The sequence below is a fragment of the Vicugna pacos genome, chromosome 10 (genome assembly GCF_048564905.1).
Source record: "Vicugna pacos chromosome 10, VicPac4, whole genome shotgun sequence".
Taxonomy (NCBI): Eukaryota; Metazoa; Chordata; class Mammalia; order Artiodactyla; family Camelidae; genus Vicugna; species Vicugna pacos.
The window spans coordinates 20,268,440-20,291,348 of record NC_132996.1 but is presented as its reverse complement, the minus strand read 5'-3'; the positions used below and the strand labels follow the sequence as shown (position 1 = coordinate 20,291,348).

The window sequence follows — 22,909 nt, the reverse complement described above, 5'->3', positions numbered from 1 at the left end:
AGCCGAGTGACTGTGAATTTAATATTTTTGAATACTTTGTCAAACTGATGAATATAATAAGATTAGATGGTTGCTCCTAAAATTGCTGGACAACATGGGAAAAGTACAGGACGAGCTCAGGGATTTGAAGTCCCAGCTCAAGCACCACATAAGTGACCTGAAAGCCTTGACATCAATGTCCTTCTAGGCACCTGCCGGTCAAAGCATCTTTTAATGAGAGCAGGCTTCTCCCTAAAAGGATTTCTGCTCCCAAGGATCAAACTATAACAAAAATAGTGGCATTGCATATTTGGTTTGTGATGTATTAATATAAGCCATTATGTTAATAGATAGCCTCATATTTACCATGCATTTTTTTGCTGGGATAAGCTCTTCTTTTTGCCTATCTATTAATCTTTCAACATAGAGCTGAACTATATTCAGTGATACTTGATTGAAGATTTTTTGTGCTAGCTTTCTTGGGGTTTTTATGTCAATTATGATAATTTCACATAATGAATTGGATAGCTATTCTCAGTTCTCCGTGTTGTACTACAGTTTATGTAAAATATTCTCTTTAAGAGATTAAACTATCATAAAATTACTGTCTGGAGATATTGTGACAGTTTTAAATGCATATAACATAAACTGCATGTAACTGTATTACTATATAAATATAATTTCAATATCAAATTTAGCATTTATATTTGGATCTACTATTTCTTCTAAGACAAAATATATTTTTTTCTAAGAAATTCATGTTATCTGAGTTCAGTGCAATTATATGCAATTATACAGTATTCTTTAGAAATATCTTTCATTGTATGCATTACTATGCCTTTTATACTCACTTATCTCCTCTTAAAAATGTTGTAATACTTCTGTAAAATAAGTCATTTAATGTCTCTAAACTTGCTTACAGATATATGCAATTTGACATAAAACAAAATGTGATCCTTCTTGTACTTTATTTCTTCCTCTGTCCTGCTCCACTGATAATACTTTGATCAACTCCATCCTAAGAAAATGAATAACAGTTCAGTTACTTTTGTAAAATATCAAAGTAACTCTCTATGGTTGTATTTAAATACATCTATAGAGTCATCTAGCATAGCTCTAATTATTTTAATGGCTACATATTTTATTGTATACCATAATTTTATCATTCTTCAATTGATGGGCATGTACTGTGTCTCCACTATTTTGCCAACGCAAAGAAACCTGAAATAAGCATCCTTCCACAGATGTTTTTATTTACTGGTTTATTTATCCTTAGTGGCCAAGTTTAGGAGAGGGATTTCTGCATAAAATGACATTTAAATGTTTAATTTTGGTAAATATTGCCGGATTGTATGATCAAATTTTATAACATTTTATATCCTAATCCAAAATGTAATCTGTCTTCCTATTTGTTCCGGTCTGGTTCTATGTGCTTCAGTACTATCTTAAAGTCGTATTCACATTTGCTTTACGACTTTCTTGGTACATAGATCTTCCCAAGTATTACACATTTTGTAACTATTGATTTAAAATATTTTTCTTATCTAAGTGGTTACTTTTGGAGTAGGAAAAGCTATGTATCTGTATATATATTTAATCAGTTATGTCATTAATCCTAGCCTTTATTTCTATTTGTTCTACCTTCCTAGTTTATTTTTAACTTTTTCCTATGGTTCCTTTATTCATTTTTAAAAATGTGTCCTTAGGTTTTTCTTTTTTTTTAATCTTTACTTTTTATTAGTGGATGCATTTTGGGCTAAACATTTTCCTCTCAAAATAGCTTTTTATGCACCCTGAAGGTTTTTGTACTAAGCATTCCAATTTTTGTTTTGTTTTTTACATAATAAACGACATTCTCTTTGAACTGTGTTATCAAGAATTATTTATGTAATTTTAAAGTAGTTCTCTTATTTTTCTCCACTCATTATAATGTGTTTCTTATTTTATTGAACAATACTAATATGTACCCCCCCACACCCTTTATAGATAACTTGTTTCCTTTTGCTTGAGTCTAGTAATAGTCCCCAGATACACTTAATGTTTATTTTTATTCCTCTTTTTTCCTAGAAATATGCAAGTGGTTTTAATCTGCAAAATGAGGTTTTTCTTCAATTGATGGAAATATTCCTTTTTATGAGTTTATTTTCTTTCTTTCATGTATTACTATTATTCACAGATTATACCTTCTGAATATATTCTCAAAACCTCCTGTATTTGGTTTTATGGCTTTTTCTTTACCTCTGTGTGTTTTCTCTTTGCATTGAAATATGCCTTATACGCAATTTTCCAGGCCACTCACTTGGCTTTTAATACTGATCATTCTCTTCTTTAATTCATTTACTGAATTTCCTAATGACTGTGACAGAAACTTCTAACTGCCTGTTCAATGTACTTTCTTCTCTTTCTTACCTATAGAATTAGTATTCTGTACAGTTTGGCATTCTAACCAATTGAAATAATCACCTTCCCAGACTTTCATTTAATGGCGGCCATTGGGCTCAGTTCTGGCTGATAAAATAGAAATGGATTGCTGTATGTGGGAGGTGTCCAGACTCTTAAAAAATGAACAGATTTATCTGCCATGCCCTTTTACTCTTTGTCCTTCCTAACTTGTTCTAGCTGACAATGGATGGGATGCTTATTGGTGCAGGGATCCTGTTAAGACCAAGAGAACAGAAGTTACAAACTAAAACGCATGGATTAGACAAAGGGGTAAGACTTGGGACATTGATGACATCCTATAATCACTGTACCAGTCATCATCATCTATTTGATTCATGACTTTTCAAATTTAAGAAAAATTAACCTTTTGATATGCCACTGTAAGTCAAATTTAATTTCCATTTTAATTGATACATTTGTAATTGATACAATTGGAAGTCATATTTTTAGTGTTGGTTTCCATTTCAGCAAAGGGGTGTGTGTGTGTGTAAGGAGAGGGGATGCTCCATTGTTATTTTATTAATCTCTTTTATCTTTTTTTAAAATTTAACTTGATATATCTCTACTGCAGTAGTTCTATTATATGGAACATAAATTCTGATTGACCTATCTCCCTCCTTCTACATGTTGAGTATCTTATAGTGGGGGTCTTTTCTTTGTTGGCTCATTGCTGGTGGAGTCAAGTGATAGGAATGCCATTAGGATTGGGAATCTGGCAGAAAACGGCAGCTGGAATGGTGTCAAGAGTCCTGTGATTAAGGTACTGGAGCAGCACAGTTACCAGACTCCTGCTGGAGCTCCCCTGGTCTCTGCGCTCTGGACTCCTTGCATTGTCTTTCCCTCAAGGCCAGTGAGAGTCAGTGCACTCATTCAGCAGTTTCTTTTCTTTTTAGAGTCAGGACAACCTGGCAAAATCAAACAAATCTGATGATGAATTTTAATACTTTAGGAGTTCAGAGGTTTTTGAAGTACAATTTCATGTCCTTATTTGTTGCCGTAATACTAATTTTCTCTCTCTTGCCTAGCTCTCAGGATTAAAAATCCTAGATCGTTTATTTTACCAACAGCCCACCAAAACCTCATTTCATACACACTTAAACTTTTTATCTGTCTGTGGCTGCCAGGAGCCCCTTTATATATGGAGGCAAATAATTTGAAATTGGGGTAAAGGGTAACAAAGGCATTAAATTTGTCTGCTTTTTTTTGGTTCTTTGTTCATTATTTTTAGAATCACTGATCAGATTTTTGTAACATTCATACTATTTTCCTTTTGACAACTTTTTTTTCACCTTCATTTGAGTTACTAAATTCTTCATTAAAGAAGGTGATTTTGAGCATTATGCTTATTAATTTAATTCTTTACATTATTTTTTGATAAAAATAAAACCCTTTTATTCAGTTATTGGCATAGTCTTATAATTTGTTCATTTTTAACATTCTCTTTACAGTCATTTTTTTAATTTTAATGTTGACATATTTCAGTATAAACATTGCTAAAAATTCCTAGTTTTTACAGTCAAAGGATGTGGCTGGAATAATTTTGACATTTTAGAATTTGTGGGGTTTTATGGTCAAGCAGGGATAATTTTTCCCCAAATATTGCATGCTTATTTAAAATGAAATGATAACACTGTAAAAGCTTTGATTCATATACATTAATTCAAATATTAATTCACTTATACAGTATTATAAATATCTATAAATATTTGTCCTTTTCAGTGTAATTTCCTATTATGAATTTATCATTTTCTTAGCTTTTATTTTATATATTTTATATTATATATTTAATGCACAAAGATTTAATATTTAGTTTGCACCATTGAGTGCCAATTTTAGAATTACAAAATGATCCTATTCTTCTTGCTAATGCTCTTTGTCTTAAATTCTTCCTTGTTTACTATTAGCATTTCCATGCTCAATTGCTTTGTTTTTGTCTATGCGCGATAAACTTTATGCATCCTTTTACTGGAAACCTTTCTATGTCATTTTCTTTAGGTGTTTTAAAATTTGATTTAGTTTTGTCATTCTCTATGAAAATATTTCCTTCCTAATAACAAAATAGTTTAAGGCAATTTCCTTTACTGGTACCACTGTTATGTGTAGCCTTAATTCTGTCACTTTGGTTTATGTCCTCAGTTTTGTTTTTTATATTTATTTTTTGTTGCCTTTGCTTCTTGTCATTTGCCTTGTAGAAACTGTGTTTGCTTTTGACCTTCTATAGTGAAGTGAAAGGTAATTATCATTTTTAATTCTACCAGTGGGCTTTTATACTTCTCAAAATAACATTTGACTTACTGCCTAACATAAAAATCAAGACCAATAACAATTTTTTAAAATTTTCTTGTTCCAAGTCCAACTTTGTTAAATTCATTCCTCTTTATGGAAATACTCTTTCTTATGAGCGTTGTGGGGAGGAAAAGATTTTCCTCTACTCTTTTAAGTTCTTCTGGCTGTCCAAGAATGAAATTGGCATGAGATGGATTAACAAGAGAAAATCAAACAAAAGTTTAATAACACATATACGTGGGAGAGACCCAGGAAAACTGAGGAACTCACTAAGATGGCTGAAGCTCTCACCTTCAGTTCCATCTTCAGCTGAAGACAAAGACAATGTTGGGAATAGTGGTTTGGGACTTCAAATGGGAGAATTCCCTTAGAGCTGGAAAAGCAAATTTTCAGTAGACAAACATTTGCTGATTGATGCAGAGATGCTGGGACACGGAGTGGACTCTGAGCTCTAGAGTTCCCCCCACCACACCCAGCCCACAGTCTGCAGATATCTCTGGTTAGCTCTATTCTGGAAACAGGCCCATTATATAAATCTTTTAGGCAGTAAGGAGGAAGTAACAAATGTCCTGGGTTTTCTGTTTCTTAAAAATAATCAGACTAAATTAAGCCTCATGCCAAAAGAACATTTTGAGGTGAAAAATTTTGCTTCATTACAGCATCAATAATGTATTTTGTGTTATTTATTACATTCATATTCAGTTTTTATGATAGTTACAGTATTGATTTTCATTTAGTGCTTTATGTAATCTGATAGTCTTTTATACAGAGATACGGTGGTTTTCAAATTGATTTTGGTTTATATTTTATTAGGCTTAAATATGTATTCATTGTGTTTTTTCCCCAGAAGTGTATATTGTTGACATATTTTTTTGAAACTTTACATATTTGAAAGTATCTTCTGGTGTCAACATATGAAAGAATTTTGTCCTACATAGAATTTTTAAGAAACCAAATTTTTCTTCCAAAATTCACTAGAAACTGCTCTCTGATCACTTTTCTTTGTGTACATTACATTTTTTAAGAATTTTGCGGTGTTAAGAACACCTAACAGATCTACCCTTTTAACAAATTTTGAAGTACACAATACTGTATTGTTAAAGGGTCAATGCTGTATATAGCATGTCTCTGGAACTTACTCGTTTAGCATAAGACAAACTTTATGCCCACTGACTGATAACTCCTCCTTTTCCTCACCCACCAGTCCCTGGCAGCCACCATCCTACTTTCTTGATTCTGTAAATTTCGCCCTTTTAGTTATCTCACACAGGCGAACTCATGTAGTATTTGTCCTTCTAGGAGTGGCTTATTTTATTTAGCGTAAGATCCTTCAAGTTCATCGTGTTGTCACAAATGGCAGGATTTTCTTCTGTTTTAAAGCTGATTAATATTTCAGTGTATGTATATACCACACATCTCTCTTCACCTGTTGAGGGACATTTGGGTTGTTTTCTTATCTTGCCTCTTGTTAATGATACTGTGATGAACAGGGGAGTGCCAGTATTTCTTTGAGATTCTGACTTCAATCATTCTGAGCATATAACCAGAAATGGAGTTATTGGATCATATGGTAGTTCTATTTTTATTGTTTTGAGGAAACTCCATAATTTTTCCATAGTTGCTGCATTATTTTACATTTCTACCAACAGTATGTATGGGCACCAACTTCTCCACATACTCTCCAAAAATTATTGTCTTTTTTTTTTTGGATTACTTATTTATTTGTTTTGCTTTTTTTTTGATAATAGCTATTCTATAATGAGTTATATCTCATTGTTTTGATTTGCATCTCCCTGATCATTAGTGATGTTGAGCAATTTTATGTATACCTGTTGGCCATTTGTATATCTTCTTTGAAAAAAATGTCTATTTAATGTCCTTTGCCCCGTTATTCAGTACGATTATTTTTTTTTTTTTGCTATTGTAGTTCAGTCAACAAATTGAACTACAATAAATCTGAATTAACAAATCAAATTGAAAAGACAGCATACAGAATGGGAAAAATATTTGCAAACCCTGTATCTGATAAGGGATTAATAGCCTTCAGTGTTAGAAATTTTCCTTCCTCAAACTCCACCATTGGAGGTATTTACAAGTATTTTAACGGGACAGAGATACAGGGGATGTTAACAGTTATCAGGACTTTAAGCTCCTGGACATGAATTACAGTGTCATTATTTCCTACTGTTACCAGCTGCTATTAATTCCTTGTCGCTGTCTTCCTTGAAGCATTTCCCAGTGTGGCAACTTTCCTCTAGCTATCCTTTTCCCACTGATTGTACTCCCAAATCTAACCCTAATTCAAATATAACTGCTTTTCATGAAAGGAACAGCTTCTTGTTGCATTATAGGTTATGAATGTTCCTTTTCTGGGTACTTTTTATGGAGAAGGGTACACCATCAATCAGGGACAAATATAAGGAACATCCTAACTGCTGGGATTCTGTCTTGTTTTAGGTGAGCTTATGGGGTAAGAAGCAGGATCTTTCTTCAAAGAGTGGATGAGTGAATAGCAGGAGCCAATTTTCAAAGTCTGGAGGAATAAGTGAGAGGATATATTGGGAGAGGCATAATGAAGAAAGGAGCTTTATTTAAATGTCTAAGATCCTTTACTGATGACCATTCAGTTCTTAGCATTGGCAGTCAAATGACAATAAAGATAGACTCTACAACATAAGCAGTTGTTCATGTGCCCTCAAAGGAAAGCCAAATATAATATGCTAACTAACAGGAGGTCCTAAGGGTGTGTATGTGTATGAAGTTTCTTAATTGCTCATAAATTCCAAGATGTTTGGAGCAATTTACCTTACCCTCTAGTGTGGTTCTGACTTCAAGTTAGTCTGTCTTTTATCAACAATACTGAATAGCATTGATCTCTGAACTGTGCATTTTGTGCATGGTTGTATATGTGTGTGCATCTGTTATTTTATGTGAAGAATACTGGTCAGACACTAGCTGGGATAGAAATGAGGAGGCTGTCTATTCTATTGATAGATCATCATGACTGATTATTAGAAATAAGAAAATATGGAAGTCACGTGTGCTTCTGTGTTTCTGATTAGGTTCCTGAAAGGATAGAGCACCATTAAATAATGTATAACGAGTCAGGAAAGAAAGCAGGTTAGTGGAAAATGCCAGAGTTTAGACTTGTAGCATTTCTAGTCACCAGGTGTAATTATGTCAATTATTACTTCAAAAGAAGTTTTGTTAGTCAACCTCCTTTCCACAAATCCATCAGAGTAAGTCTTCTCTCCATAAAGCTTTTTAACATATACCCAAATTACCACTGAACGAATGGAGGTTACTCAGTTCACCCACCAGGTAAGCCAAACAAGCAGTTTCCAGTGAGACTAAGTTGTGTTTGTTTCCAACATTACTCCTGCCCTTGATATACTCACTGTTATGTAATACATTAAAAATCGATGCAGAAATAGAAATATTATTTCTATATAAATGGATGGCCTAGATTAAGTATAATAAAGCAAATAAAATGCTGGGGAATATGCTATAAAAATATTTGTTAAAAATCTTGAAATATTCTTCTTTTAGATTTTATACTGTAGTGTCATTTTAAAGAATTAAAATGAAACTAGACAAGATCTACAGAAGAAAAACACTCAAGTCCAATTGTGTGACTTATTTAGTGAAAAGTCCTCAGCCTTACAGAAAAAATTGTGAATTAATATGCATTTATATATTTTAAGTTAAAATGGTTGTGTTCTGTATCATAGTATATGATTCCTCATTTATCCAATCTTTTCAATGAATGGGCCAAGTACTGTACTTGATCATAGTGAATACAGGGTCTTCCATGTAATTAAATCAGCTTTGTTTGAAGAAATTGCTGCCCAGACTCATCATGCCTCAGAAAAGATTTATTCTTTTCTTGTGAGCTCCGAATTTGTTATTCATGTGGAGAAGATTTCTAACCTCTGAATTGTTTTTCTCTAAGTCATACTCCACTGTGGAAAACGTTTGCAAAAAGAAAGTTGCATTCTTAGTCCTAACTTCCCCCTCTCCCCCAATTGGTCACCACAGTCTGCCCTGTTGTTTTCAACAGCTTTGGAACAAGAGTACAGGAAATAACATTGAAATTTGAAATTAAAAACATCTCTCTGAATCCTATCAGTGTTGAGATTGGCTAGTACTATTGAAAGCTGTCGATGAATTGTCGTCATCTGTAGGATGAAATCCAATTTCTTGATCTGAACTGTTTTCGATACCAAATCTCACACATTGAAATGAGTATCTTTGTCCCCCAGATATTCACTAGTGATCATCTTAGCTACTAAAAGGATGAGACTAAAGAAAAGCTCAAAAATTATTGATTATGGTGTTTTGGACATTAAATTAAAATTTGTTCATTTGCTTTAAAAAGATGATGCTTTCTAAACATCTAAGAAAAGTTAGAAACAATATATTTATTTTAAATATCTCCATTTTATTTTAGAAAGGACAATTAAAAGAAAAATTTATCCTTTGTAGAAGCAGAGCATTTTTGAATTTGAAAGATCTTATCTTTAAGGTAAATTTTACATACACTGAAAGCTCAGATGTTAAGTGTATTCTTTAATCAGTTTTGATAAATGATAAGAGGACACAATTTCATTTTGATGAATAATATGAAGACACATAGCATTTCACATGCCTCTTCCTAGACAATCCTCCTCCCAGAAAGACCAATAATATGATTTCATTCACCGTCGACTCATTTTGCCTACTCTTCAATTTCATATTAATGGGAAAATATGGCATATATATGTTTGTGTCCTATTTAACTCAGTATAATATTTTGAAGATTCATTCATGTTTGTCATTAATCAGAAGTCTGTTCCTTTCTATGAATTTGTACCTACCATTTATTTTCTCCATTCTCATATTGATGGACATTGGGAATCTTTCAAGTTTAGGACTAGTATGAATAGTGTTTTGTGGACATTTTTATATAAGGTTTTTTGTGGACATGTGTTTTTCTTTCTTTGATTATAGACTTAGAAGCAGAATTTCTAGGTAATAAGGCGGGTGTGTATTTAACTTTTTAAGAAAATAAATGGATTTTCTGAAGTGATTATGCCTTTTATGGTGGGACACAATAAAGGCTGCTCAAAAATAACTACAAAGTAATCCTGAGAACTTACACCTTATATGGCAAATATGACTTTGGCAATGTGATTGGGTTAAGTATCTTGAGATAGGGAGATTATTCAGTATTATCCTGGTGGTCCAAATCATATAAAATCTTGAAAGTGGAAGAGGAGGGTAGAGAGAGTGGGTCAGAAATGTGATAGTGGAAATAGAGGGAGGGAAGATCACGAGCATGAGAGGAACATGATCTACTTTTACTGAATGTGAGATGGAGGAAGAGATTCATAAGGTAAAGAATATAAGCTGCTTCTAGAAGATGAGAATAGCTCTCAGCTCATAGCCAGCAAGGAAATGGTGACCTCAGTCATAAACCATGGGAGCTGAATTCTTCCAACAATAAATAAGAAATGAAATGGATTTTTGCCTAGGTTCTCCAGAAAGTAACACATCCTGCTAACATCAGACCTCTGACCTATAAAACTTCAAGGTAATAAATTTGTGTTCTTTTAAGTGCAAAGTGTATAGTGATGTGTTACAGCAACAATAGAAAAATAACAGACCATTTTCAAAATCCCACCAGTAATGTATGAGGTCTATTTGCTACAGATTTGGTAGTGTCCTTCATTTTAGCAATTCTAGTGAATTTATATTGGCATCTCACTTGATTTTAATTTGCATTTTCCTGATGTCTAATAATGTGGATAATATTTTCATGTGCTTATTTGACATTTATCTTTTCTTGTGAGATGCGTGCTCAAATCTGTTGCTTATTTTTATTGAATGATTCATATTTTATCATTGAGGAATGGTTGTGCAGTTACTATGGATTCAAGTTCTTTATCAGATATGTTTTACAAAAGCTTTTCCCAGGTTGTGAGTTATTTTTCATTTCCACAACAGAATCTTTGGAAGAGTACTGTCATATAAAAACAAATCTGGATTTAGAGAAAGATAAACTTTATTCAAAATAAAGACTGTTGCAATAGGGAAAACACTCTAGTCTCAAAAATCTTCAAGAAACTCAAAATCAAAAAGAAAAAAGCTTTTTTTCTTTTATAGAGTGGGGTTAAGAAGTGAGGGAGGAGAAGTGAGGTGAATGAGAAAATGATTAGCAGTACCTGACAAGGACTGTGTCTTGCTGTGATCAGCCAATTCTTGGGATAAGTTAATAACAGGTTAATTAAAAAAAAGGGTTATTTCTTTTTCTGATTTTGTTTTTAGGCTTGGGGCAAGCGGAGTTCAGGGGTCTATAGGGAGGAGAAAGTCTGACTGAAGTTTGGTAATGACAAAGCAAAGGATAAGAAATGATCAGTTGTGAACACTTAACTCGGAGAAAAGTTTTAAGTATTAAGAGGTCAAATTTATTCACTTTTCTTTTGTCAATAGTGTATCTTTCGTTTGCGCTAAGAAATCTTTGTCTAGTCTGACTTAATGAGAGATCCTCCTAAAATTTCTTCCACTTACTGTTTTATTTTTTACACTTAGGTCTATGATCTATGTAATATTGATGACATGAATGGTTAGTTAGGGGTCAAGTTTTCTTTTATCTACATAAATAGCCAGTTTTGCTACCATCATTTGTTGAAGGAAGTTCTTTTCTTTGAATTGTTTTGGCAATCTTGTCAAAAGTTCTGAGGATATTTGTGCAGATTAATTCTGGATTCCTTACTCTGTTTCACTGATTTTTTTCCTATGTTATCACCTTTATCACAAAGTATTACTTTAAAATAAGTCTTGACATCAGGAAGTGATTAGAATAACTCTTACGTTTCTTTTTATTTTTAAGATTGTTTTAACTGGTCTATGTTCTTTGCCTCTCCAAATTTTCAAGTGAGCTTGTAAATTTCTACAGAATACTTGCTGATATTTTTATTGAGATTGTATCAAATCGACAGATGAATTTGAGGGAATTTTGAACTTTCCTCATGCTAAATATTCTGATCAGTGGTCTATTATCTCACAATTTATTAGATCTTGTTTTGATCTTATCCACAATTTAGAAGGAAATTTAATATTTCTTGATAGTCTATGATAACAGCTTTAGGTTCTTCCACTATTTATCAGATTGAGGAAGTTTCTTTCCATTCAGGTTTACTGAAAGTTTTGTATCACAAATGTGTTGTTTCTTGCCAAGTGCTTTCTCTGAAAATTTTAAAAGTATATCTGCTTTCCTCTTTTATCTCTTAATTTGGATTTTCTTTCATACATAAACCAAGCTTGGATTCTTGGAGTAAAACCCACTTGATCACAGTGTTCCTTCTTTTTATGCATTGCTGGATTTGATTTGCTAATATCTTATATTCATGGAAAATACTGGTTTGCAATTTTCTTCCATTGTAATGTTCTTACTTGTTTTGGCATCAGGATAAGTGACTCAGTAAAATGAGTTAAGATGTATTCTCTTCTCAGTTGACATTATATTCTCCTTACATACTTGATGGAATTAATCAGTGAAGCTATTTGGGCCTGGATTTATCTTTGTGGAAATTTGTTAAACTAAAAATTCACTTTCATTCCTGGCTGTTTCTATTGACTATTTTATTTCTTGATGGTGGATCACATCTTTTAACTTTTTTGTGTGTAGAGTGGTTTGGGTTTTTTTTTTTATTGTAGTTAGGTTTTTATTGTTTTTTGGATTTTTTGTTGTTGTTGTTGTTGTTGTAAATGATGCCAGTCATGAGTAAGAGACTACAACAATGGAACAATGAATACTTAAATCCTGAAATTAGCATATTGCCACCCCTTTCTTCTGTGAGGCCATGGGGAGTGGGAGTTAAATCAATTTATTTTACATTTAATCTGGGTTTGATCTTTGTTGTTGCTTCAGTTACATTCAGTGCTTCAAATTGCTCCAGTGATAGATTACTTAGTGTAAGGCCTGCACTGCTGAAGAGTTTCTCACAGTTCTGTTTTATCTCAAGAGGCCCTGCCTGTCTGTGACACAGAAAGGATCGCTTTGTGCTGATAGACCATTCCCCAATGGGAGTCATTTCTTACCTGTACCTGGTGCAGAAATATGAAGTCTTAAGTAGCAGAGATTTGGAGTGGGGTTCTTAATTTCCACCCTGGACTTTTATTTAAGCAGGTTCTATGTGACTGTACCTCAGGGGAGGGCTCTCCTTACATTCCTGCCTGTTCTCCAGTGACAAATGATCCTTTACTCACTCTCAGCGAAGAGTTCAGGGAGCAGGCAGTAGTACTCCTCTTCCAGAAGCAAACTCCCTCTGTCTTCCACTCAGTGCAGGACCTAGATTGGGAGACTTTGCTGGTGCTTCCCCAGATGCAGATGGTCAATATATTGTGTATATGCAGTACCCTGACTACAGGCAAGTTTCTATAAATTTTCCTGCTTCACCCTCAAACTTTGGAAGGACTGCCATGCTTACAACAAAGATGGGGTCTCTTATGCCTAATAATCTGCCCCACTTTTTCTCAGGCCAGGTTGGTACAGATTTTTATTGCGTTTGGTGATCCAAAGTAATCCAGATGCTCCAACAGCCCCACTTGCTCTTTGGGAATTTTCTGAAATTTTAGCTATTTTTTTCTTATCCAGTTCTATGTTAGCTACCACTGTTCTGTCAAAGAGAAATCATTTCATGTGTACCACTATGTATTGGAGTGGCTTAAAATTCTTTGGATGTATATCATTACCTTGCCACCATAGTCAGGGTTCTGATGGATCCTAAAAGATATCATTTTGTAGACTTTGCCATTTTTTTGTTAGAAAGGGAGCAATGTGTTCCTGCGACTCTTTAATATTTTAAACTGAAACCCCTTGATGATCATAATCTTTTATATTGTTCAGATCTATTTTATAGTGGGGGACATGAAGCCAAAAGAGTATGTGACCTGCTTCTTGTCACTCAGTCTGTCCATCAGAACTTATTGCAATACCCATATCTCCAAATTCCAACTCAGTGTTCTTTTTCTTAAATGAGATTTATCTGAAGGTACTGTTTTTGTTTTCTGATTTTCCTCCAAGCCATTTGTCTTTGTATGAAAAACCCATTTCACTTCCTAGGCATTCATAGCTATGAAGAAATCGCAGCACAGAAGCCTAGGTTTTAACTCCTGACTTTTCACCAAGCCACCTAGTGTCCACATAGGCAAAGGTTTCAGGTGACAAACAATGAGAATGGGGTTGCTTTTGAAAATCACGTTTCTTCCATAAATAGAGGAAGTATTTGCACTTTCAAAGAATGCTGCTTTAAACCTAAAACATCTAATAATAAATTGCTTATATGATCATGTTCTCTGATGTTGTGGATCTTACACTAAATATAACTAAAACAGTTTAAAAGCTGTCAGTGCTATCATTTACTTCCCTAGAAAGCTATTTCAGTTTTCCTTTTAATAAATATTGCCTTAGAATTAGAAATATGAAAATATAGTATGCAAAAGGGGTAGTAATCTCCTAAAAAGACATAATTTTTATATGAGACATATATATATATTTAACTTGTAAGAGAAATAACGTATTTAATTATTCTACATTTGAATTTTTTGTTGTTCTCTACATCTTGTGTAATTTTTCTCATAGGCTTACAACACACTGGGTAGTAGAGACAACTTAGACTTGCCAAATTACAATATTTGTTTCCAGTTTAATCACTGTCCCTTTTAGTTAAAATATTTTGTCACTTCACATTTTATCTGCTTATTAGTCTTGGCTTAATCTTTGGTATGACTCAGTCTTTTAATTAAAGTGTAAGTCTTTTAAATTGTTCTCATCTTGTCTCTCTCTTCCTCAAGTTTGCTTCGGTATAGAAGCAGAATTGTTTTTCCTCTGTGACAGTTGGGGAGAAGGGTTCCTTAGCTTTACCTGGTAGAGAAAAAAAAGGCCCACCTGGTGGAGAATGAAAGTAAGGAAAGAAGAAAAAATACATGAAATAAATGGAAAATATAGGATGAGCATTATAAGTGAATAAAAATAAACCTGTTTAATTCAGAATCATGCAGAAGGCATTAACACAAAATGTGGACCTTAAATTGTGATGCTGAAAAATCACCAACGAGAATATACATTAAACTGATTCCATTGAATGGACTAAAATACACAAAAAACATAAATGTTATTATTAATGGAGAATATTTCTAAAATGCTTTTTTTAACTTGAAAAGGCAATGAAATTTCCATTTTTACCTCTACCGGGTAAAAGGGCTTGAAAGCCAACATTACATTCTTACAACAGTAAAACCAGAAAAAAACTGAAAATCAGTGACTTTTTGTGAACCCATCAAAAAACTGAAATTGCAGGGAAAACTGTCGCACAAAAATCTGGAGAAGTCACTGAAGACATTAAACAGGGAGGAACACTTAAATGGCAAACCTGACAAATGGATGTTGTTGACTGAAATAAATGCACAGCCTAAAAGTTGAGCATTATGTTTTATTTGGTGGACATTTCTGAAGATTCAAACCCTTTGGAGCCCGCGATGACAGCCTCTCAGATTGCTCTGAGGTTCTCCTCCAAAGAGGTAGGGGAAGAGCTAGGATATACAGGAGTTTTACAATAAAGACCAGGTAGTTGGAACTTGAAAAGATTACTTCTTACCTAAAGAAAACCAGGCATCTCAAGTTAGAGAATTAAGTGCTTTTCTATGTATGGGAGGAAGCAAACATTTGTGCTCATTGAATTCATTCCTTTGATAACAGCTAGCTATCTAGGGCCAGTATCCTGTCCTTTGTTATTCTGAGTCCGCTCCCTTCTGAGTGTACCTATGTGAGTGGCTGCAGAGGCCAGGCTTCAGGCTTGTCTTCACTGGGGGGGGGGGGGGGGCGTGACAGTGGCTGATGACTTGATGGCTTCAGCATTCTTTGTTTACTGATATGGTTTGCAGTATTTTTCGTTTATCATTTTATCTGAGTATGGACTACATGAGACTCTTGTTTGAGGCTTTAGCCTTAAAGGGACCCTACATTTTCATGGCTTTATTTCCAGGAATCTCACCAGATACAATAAAATGACCTTGTTAGTATGAATGAAAAATACTGCAAATCAGACCAGTAAACAAAGAATGCTAAAACCATCAAGTCATAAGCGGCTGCCGCCACCCCCCAGTGAAGACAAGCCTGCAGCCCGGCCTCTGCAGTCACTCACATTGGTGCACTCTGAGGGGACTCAGAATAAGAAAGGACAGGTTACTGGCCCTTGATAGCCAGGTGATTGTCAAAGGAATGAATTCAATGAGCCCAAATGTTTACTTCCTCCTATACATAGAAAAGCACTTAATTCTTTAACTTGAGATGCCTGGTTTTCTTTAGTAACAAGTAATCTTTTCATGTTCCAACTACCTGGTCTTTATTGTAAAACTCCTATTTATCCTAGTTCCTCCCCTGCTTCTTTGGAGAAGTCCCTCAGTGATATGAGAGGCTGTCATCCCGGGCTCGAAGGGGTTCGAATCTTCAGAAATGTCCACCAAATAAAACATAATGCTCAACTTTTAGGCTGTGCATTTTATTTCAGTTGACATTAGGGAGAGGGAAAGAGTACTTATGAATTACTTCCAAAGCATTCTCCATTAAAAATAGATTTATCTTCCAGGGGAAAATGTTTTACTTTTTCCCCAAGCCATAGAAGGAATTTATTTCATTCCAGCCATTCTAGCCAGCCTGGCTCACCAAAGTAGAGAAGAGAAAATTGAGAAATACTTGTGAAGATCACAGTCCTGCTACTGAGGACAACTAAAAGATTGAGATTAAACCATAAGATTATAGAACACCTTCCCTTTCCCATAATTTAACATTACCATACAATAGCAGTAAATAGATTATCGCTAAAAAAGCTGCAAGGTGCAGAATCTACCTCAGGAGTAGTTCTTAGGGAAATCCAATGACAACAGCTTAGATAAAAATTGACATTAGAGGAACTTGAGGCCTTTGGCACCTAGAGTTACAGGAAATACAAGATAAAACTCAATGCATAGCTAGATTAATCTATAACCTGACACTAGAGACCTATTTACCTCAGTTCTTATGATGCAGGAAAAACAAATGTGGGGCGTTAGAAGGACCATGTCCCAGGCTTCGGTTGAGCCCCTGGGACGTGTCCTACCAAGTGTGGGCCCTTGGCTTCATGCAGGAAAGAATTCAAGAGTGAGCCACAGTTGAGTAAAGGTAGATTTATTTAGAGAGATACATCAAAAGGCAAGAGAAAGGCCACGATGTGTGGGGGTTGGGTGCTCAGATTAGAGTATAAGTAGGTACACACTCCATAGACAGAGTGCGGGCCATTTCTGAAGGGGGCTTCAGGGGCCATGAGGCACCCTATTGCCCGTTTTTATGGGCGCAGTGGCTTAATATGCTAATAAGTGGAAGGACCAGTCTAACTAGCCTGGGATTCCCAGGAAGTTGGCAATTTCCCACTCTTTGACCTTTTATGGCTAGCCTTGGGACTGCCATGGTTCCTGTGGGCATGTTATTTACCATGTTAATATATTACAGTGGGTGTATAATGAAGTTCAAGATCTGCTAGAAGTCAAATCTCCCACCATCTTGAGCCTCAAGGCCTACTGGGGGTTGAATCTTCCACCATTTTGATATTAATTGCTGTATCATTCCTTGAATGGCTGTGTCCTACTCCCTTCCTGTCTCACTTATAATTCAATACATCATGTATGGCTTTCAAGAAAAAGTTAGAAATCATGTTAAAAGGCAAGAAAAAACACTTTTTTAAAAATTTGAAGTATTGTCAGTTACAATGTGTCAATTTCTGGTGTATAGTACAATGTCCCAGTCATGCATATACATACATACATTTGTTTTCATATTCTTTTTCATTAAAGGTTATTATAAAATATTGAATAGTTTCCTGTGCTATACAGCAGAAACTTTTTAAAATCTATTTTTATATATAGTGCCTAAAATTTGCAAATCTCAAATTCCCAAATCTATCCCTTCCCACCCCCTTTCCCCAGTAACCATAAGATTGTTTACTATGTTTGCCAAGTCTGTTTCTCTTTTGTAGATGAGTTCATAGTGTCTTTTTTTCTTTCTTTTTTCTTTTTTTAGATTCCACATATGAGTAATATCATATGGTATTTTTCTTTCTCTTTCTGGCTTACTTCAATTAGAATGATGATTTCTAGGTCCATCCGTGTTGCTCCAAATGGCATTATTTTATTATTTCTTATCCATGGGTAGTATTCTATTGTATAAATACACCACAACTTCTTTATCCAGTCATCTGTCGGTGGACATTTAGATTGGTTCCATGTCTTGACTATTGTATATAGTGCTGCTATGAAATTTGGGGTACATGTATCTTTTCGAATTAGAGTTCCCTCCAGAAATATACTCAGAAGTGGGATTGCTGGATCATATGGTAGATCTATTTTTAGTTTTTTGAGGAATCGCCATACTTGTTTCCATAATGGCTGCACCAAACTACATTCCCACCAACAGTGTAGGATGGTTTCCTTTTCTCCACAACCTCTGCAGCATTTATCATTCATGAACTTTTGAATGATGGCCATTCTGACTGGTGTAAGGTGATACCTCATTGGAGTTTTGATTTGCATTTCTCTGATAATTAGTGAAATTCAGCATTTTTTCATGTTCCTATTGGCCATTTGTATGTCTCATTGGAGAATTGCTATTTTAGGTCTACTGTCCAGTTTTGGATTGGGTTGTTTGTTTTTTGTTGTTGTTATTAAGTTGTATGGGCTGTTGATATATTCTGAAAATTAAGCCTTTGTCAGTCACATCATTTGGACATATTTTCTCCCATTCCATAGGTTGTCTTTTTGTTTTGTTATGATTTCCTTTGCTGTGCAAAAGCTTATGAATTTAATTAGGTACCATTTGTTTATTTTTGCTCTTATTTCCATTGCTTGGGTACACTGCCCTAGGAGAACATTGCTAAGATTTATGTCAGAGAATGTTTTGCCTATGTTTTCTTCTAGGAGGTTTATCATGACTTGTCTTACATTTAAGTCTTTAAGCTATTTTGAGTTTATTTTTGTGTGTGGAGTGAGAGAGTGTTCTAACTTCATTTATTTACATGCTGCTATCCAGTTTCCCCAACACCACTTGCTGAAGAGACTGTCTTTTCTCCATTGTATATTCTTGTCTCCTCTGTCAAACGTCACTTGACCATAGGTCTGTAGGTTTATTTCTGGGCTCACTATTATGTTCCATTGATCCATATGTCTTTTTTATGGGCAATGTCATGCTGTTTTGATTACTGTAGCTCTGTAGTATTGTCTGAAGTCTGGGAGAGTTATTCCTCTAGCTTCACTCTTTTTTTTCAATATTACTTTGGCAATTCTGGGCCTTTTGTGATTTCATATAACTTTAGGATTATTTGTTCTAGTTCTATCCTAGGTAATTTGATAGGAATCACATTAATTCTGTAGATTTCCTTGGTCAGTATGGCCATTTTAATGATATTGACTCTTCCAATCCAAGAGCATGGGATATTTATTTATCTTTAATTTCCTTAATCAATGTTTTGTAGCTCTCCATGTATAAGTCGTTCACTTCCTTAGTCATCTTTATTCCTAAGTGTTTTGTTGTTTTGGATACAATTTTAAAAGGAATTGTTTCTTTTACTTTCTTTTCCTGCTAATTCATTGTTAGTGTAAAGAAATGCAACTGATTACCATTCATTTTTTAATACCTATGATGTTTCCAGCACAAAGGAAAGGCCTTAACTTAGGCAAAAATTTAAATATCATTTAGGAGGTCACGACTGCCTAGGATCAAATTAACAATGTGAAAAATACCTAAATGAATTTTTTTAGTGAAACAACCTCACTGAAGGAGATGGTGTGAAAATTGCTGTCCCAACTACCTTTGGAGAAGAATCTGTAAGATTAAAGGCAAAAAGTACTGTTGATAACCACTGTACTCTGGTGGATAAAGTTATATTCTATGCAGATATTGATTGATAACTCTGATATTACCAGACAAGTATACTGGAATGGGACAATTAAATAATTTGATAGCAGATGGTAGGAGTCTGGATTTTCATTGTTGAAGTGGAAGGTTATAGACAAGAAAGGAGTGGAGGCTAGAATGAACCATGTAGTAATGAAGTAGGTTGTATGTTTCAGTATAATATACTGAATCAATATTGATGTAGATGGTTACACACAGAAATATTTACAGGTAAATGAAGATACACTGGTTAATATATATACATATAGTACCTTGCTTTTCTTGCTCTGTCAGCTAAGAGGGCCTAGAAACAATGACTGGAGCATATTTAGTACTCAGATCTTGGTTTCAAGGAGCATATATAGTACTCAGATCTTGGTTTCTAATAGCAGTCTGCATTAGGAGAGATTCTTGGGAAAATGACTGATTCTAGGACTAGAGCAGAAAATACACAAAATAGACCTATAGCATTTTGTAGTGGCAAAAAGTTAGGAAGTGCTCAAACACATGCACATACATACACACACAAACACATACACAATGAGAGTGTGTCAAATGGATAGGAAACAACTGAGGAACTCTGGCCACAATTGGGACAATTTGGGCATCAAAATAAAGTCATGTGGGATTATAACCCAAAGTACAAAATACATATCTGTGTCCATACTGATAGAAATAAATAAGTGAATAAGTAGAAGAGACAAATCCTCCATGAAGCATTCCAAATAATTTAGGAATATGCTCCATCCTCAGGCAGGTGAAGCATCACTCTCCACTCCTTAAATGTGGGCAATCATAGTGATTGTCTTTCAAACTATAAAAAATTTGAGAAGGAAAGAATAACTTTACAGTGTAGAAATTTGACAGGCATTACCTCTACTAGGCTTTCAGGCCAGCATCAACAGTAATAAGCCAGGTTGATAGTACATACCCTTGATATGATGTGATAAAGATAGAACTCTGTAATCTTCCTGAAACCTGTAACCCCACTCTCTGGTCATGGGGAAGACCTAAGACAAAGCTCAACTGAAGGGTGTTCTGCAAAATTTCTGACCTTCAGAAACTGTCAAAGTCATTAAAAACGAAACAAAACAAAAGATAAATTTTCACAGCTAAGAAGATCCTAAGGAGACATGATGACTAAATATAACATAATGTGATAACCTGGATAGGATCCTGAAACAGAAAAACACATTATGTAAAATCTAAGTCAGTCTTAACTGTGGACTTCAGTTAATAATAATGTATCAGTGTTGGTTACTTAACTGTATGTGTCAGACTAATGTAAGCTAATAACAAGGAAAACTGAACACAGTATGTACTTTCTTTACTATCTTTAAAATTATTCTTTAAATCTAAAACAGTTCTAAACATAAAAGTTTATTTAAAATAATAAAGCAATGAAACACACTGAATAACAGAAATGCAATGTAATTTAATGGCAGGGTCACTGGTGTAGGAGTCAGGAGACTTGTGGAGTGATCTCTGTTATGCAGCAGTTTCTCTGTGTAGCCTTGAGCATATCACTTAACCTCTCTGGGCTTTTGATTTCTCACCTGCACAAATATGAGTTTTGAAACAAAAAGGTTTCTCCTGTTTTTAAATTATGTTTCTAATCTAACAACTCAGTTCAATAAATCTTTATCCTGCTTGTTTTGATTTTTTCGAGAGGATTTGTGTCAGGAGAAAAATTCCATTACCTTTGTCTCATACATGGGGTTCTTTTTCTATTTGTACCTAATGTATAAATAATATACAATGACAGGGCAATTTCAACCCAATTTCACTGTTTCTGAAAGTGTTCATAGAAATCCAAACTGTGAAGCTTGTTGCCAACTGGACATGTTTTGAAATAATTTATAATTCTTTAATACATTTAATACCATTTTTTCACTGTTACTGTTGGTAATGTTGTGATAATAGGTCACTCCTTCAGGTCATGGGGCCATAAATTACTGTGAAAGATAGCTTTAAAAATATAATTTTATTATATTTCCACATTAAGAGATGTTTAACAAACTGTATTTGTGTGTCTCATTTGAAATTTGTGACAAAGTAACCATTGTTTTATAGAGAAGAAAATGGAAGCACAGAATGGCTCTATAACTAGCTAAGAATCAGTTTGCAGCATGTGGGATGTAGAGTTGCTATCAGACCTCATTCTTCTTACTCCAAGAGGAGAGAGCCTTCTAATCAGATCACAAAGTTCTAATTAGCACAGCACTTGGCACACGGTGAGAGCTCAAAAATATGTATGGCATAATAATTGATGCCACTTCTCCTAATTAGGATACGACCAACTGGGAAAGAATATTACTCCCAAAGTAACAATGATTAAAAAGCCAGACAATGTCCAAAATCATTGTCTTTTCTTGAGTCATCAAGAGATCTGAGATTTTAAGACACCCAGGTGAACTGAGTTCCAAAGTGTGACAGGCCTCTTTGAGGAGACACGGGACCCACGAACTGCTTTTGTCTTCAGTAGAACACGAGAAAAAAAAGATGGCAGCCATAGAAAGATTAGAAAGAACATTGGAATTTGAAGAAGTTCTTGAAGTGCAATTGTGGGCTAGTGTGACCGTTCAGAATCCCCAGAGCCACAGACAGAATGGTGGCTGCATCCTCTCAACATCTCCTCTTCATGGATCTCCACAAAATGCTTACTTAAAAAGACTGACAGTGGGGACAGGGAAGTGAGAAAGTCTTCCTCATGTCATAGGAGCAATACACTGCCAATGTCCGTGACGCTTCTCTCATGTGGAGCACAAGCTGCTTCAACCTAGTAGAGAACATCTGGAAAATCCTACAGCTTCCATCATACTTAACAGGGAAAGACAATCATTCCTCCTACAATGAGGGATAAAGGCAAGGATGTCCACTCTCAAACCCTTGTTCAACATTGTATTGGAGCTCCTAGCAAGAAAAACGAATGTAGTACGTGCAGGCTGGAAAGAAATAAGGATAAGTAAAACTGTCTTTTTTTGAAGTCCACATGACCCCATCCACATAGAAAATACCAAAAATTTTTCAATGATCAACTAGAACAAATTTTTAACAATGTTGAAGAACACAATTTTGTTTCTATATTAGTAATCAATAATTGGAAATTGAATTTAAAAAACATTTACATAGGTGTAGGTAAAGGCTTTCTAACTAGGATTCAAAATCCAGATACAATAAAATTAAATACTGATAAATTTAACATTTTATTAAAAAGTTTGTGGTTAAAGGCAAAAT

The 22,909-nt window shown here is 34.5% G+C and overlaps 1 long non-coding RNA gene across 1 annotated transcript in view; it reads right to left on the bottom strand.

Moving 5' to 3' along the window:
• Positions 1–928: 928 nt before the first annotated feature.
• LOC140698671 (uncharacterized) overlaps positions 929–22,909 on the bottom strand; it is a 61,517-nt gene continuing 39,536 nt past the window's right edge. Inside the window, exon 5 of the long non-coding RNA XR_012076491.1 lies at positions 929–997. This is a non-coding gene — a long non-coding RNA (uncharacterized lncRNA). The remainder of the gene's footprint in view (positions 998–22,909) is intronic.